This window comes from Morone saxatilis, unplaced genomic scaffold (assembly GCF_004916995.1).
Source record: "Morone saxatilis isolate NCDOM2014 unplaced genomic scaffold, NCSU_SB_2.0 Contig2, whole genome shotgun sequence".
In the NCBI taxonomy this organism is placed as follows: domain Eukaryota; kingdom Metazoa; phylum Chordata; class Actinopteri; family Moronidae; genus Morone; species Morone saxatilis.
The window spans coordinates 8,441,394-8,443,414 of NW_023339762.1; the positions used below are offsets into that span (position 1 = coordinate 8,441,394).

Below are 2,021 nucleotides of genomic sequence, written 5' to 3' on the forward strand. Positions count from 1 at the left end.
TGTAAAACGCGAAACTGTCGGGCATCCTTGTTTAGCACACAGGTATGTTGAGGCGTGTGTGCGGTTCGGCGACAGAGTTTCGTTGGGTATAAACACAGCGGTCGGCGTTCAGGTCGCTTCAGGGTTCATTAGGCATCTTTACATCCACGCAGCATTCGGCGTCGCTTCCTCTCTGATTACTGCTTCCTTTGTTCTCCAAACTACTGTGGTTCTGAACGGGGAACATGGACGGGGAGGAGGACAGCCACCAACAGATCTGCGTGTGTCTGTGGTGTGTGTTGGTTGTGTGTGTGTGTGGTGTGTGTGTGTGTGTGTGTGTGTGTGTGTGTGGTGTGTGTGTGTGGTGGTTGGATGTGTGTGGCGTCAGCGAGCGTCCTTGTTTCGCTCTCCGATGGGATTTGAAAGGTCTTTATGGTTAAGGGCTTTACAAACAGCGGGGGGTGGCAGATCGCATGTGACGCCAACGGGCACTCCCGGGGCCAGTAGGGTGGATTCATGGGGGAAGTAGGGGCAGAGCCACACGCACACACACACACACACGCACACGCACACACACACACACACACAGGTATTTATGTTCAATTCCTCCAGAGAAATAACAGAATAAATAGAATAAAGCCAAAGGATTTAAAATTTTAAATGATAAAATAAGGGGACAAACAACAGGAGAGTGGGTAGCTTTGACCTAATGTGACTCTCCATCTTTACCACACACACACACACAACGCACACACACAACACACACACACACACACCAGCTCGAGGAGGAATGTGCTACTTCACTGCTTCCAGCGGCTTGTTCAAATAAGGGAGCACGTCCCTCTAAAAACACACACACTTGCCACAAGGTCCAATTTGGGTCTAAAGAGGAAGTGGGGAGGTGGAGGAGGAGGGAGGGAAGAAACAGTGGGGTGAGGAAGAGGGAGGAGAGTTAAGACCAAGGACACACATGCTCTTTGACCCCAGAACGGCCTCTGGCACCGGGGCGCCGCGGCAGCCGGCTAATAAGCGGCGAGAGGTCGTACGAGTGTGTGTGAAACAAAGAGACTCAAAACAACTGATAACATGACGGATGACAAACCCAACAGCTGGACGACAGACATCCAACATCCACAATATATACGTGTTTCCTCCTGTGGCTCAACATACAAATACCACAGCTGCTCTGGGACTTTCCATATTTAAGGATATTATCAAAACAACATGGATTATTCTTTCTTTTTCTAATCTTTGGACCTCTGAATGTCGACAGTTGAGCCCCGACAACCTCTGGCTGAACCTGAACTATAAATTAAGTGAAACAGCACTTTGGTTTGCTTGCGAAGGCTTCTGCTGACTGAGTGTCCAGTAAAGGTGTTTTCTCTAATTGTTGGGGTTTCACTTAAAGAAAACAGCATTTTAATGACCTGAAGGTTTTAATGTCATTTACGTAGAATCAGTTAACTGCCTGAGTTCCTCTGTAGTTGGGCTAAAAAGTGCTGAACTGTTGTACAGTGAAACAGGTCTGTTAAATTCACCGTTTTCTTCACAGAGTCTGGTGGAAAAGCAGCACGCTCCAGTGGCCTGACCCGCCTGCAGTGTTGATCCAGTCAGAACCGAGCAGTTGAAGGTGGACAGACAGAAATAAAGTCCCCGCCGGAGACGCTGAGAACCAGGACAGTCTCTCGGCCTAGTTTTGATGTCCCACAATACTCGGTTCCTCACCCCTGTGACCGCTCTACCAAACCGCAGTTAAAGTTTTCTGTGGCAACATATTTACATTTAATTCCTGGCACCTCCAACACTCACCGTCCATTAAGTCCGCTAATTGATCCGTCATGTGACTTTTGTTTACGAGGCCCGACGGGCTTTTAACGGCGGCGTGAAACCGAAAAAGAGCCCGAACACAAGAATGTGACAGAGTCAACATTTCCACTCTGAAAGCGAGCAAAGAAAAACCACCGAAACTCTCAGAGCTGGAGGACGAGACGGAGTCGATTCCGAGGTTACGATCCAGTGACAGATACAGACAGACAGACAGA

General features: G+C 48.7%; 1 protein-coding gene across 1 annotated transcript in view; it reads left to right on the forward strand.

The window, feature by feature from the left end:
- hsd17b12a (hydroxysteroid (17-beta) dehydrogenase 12a) overlaps positions 1 to 2,021 on the forward strand; it is a 23,204-nt gene that overhangs the window by 18,688 nt on the left and 2,495 nt on the right. The gene's annotated exons all lie outside the window — the stretch shown is intronic.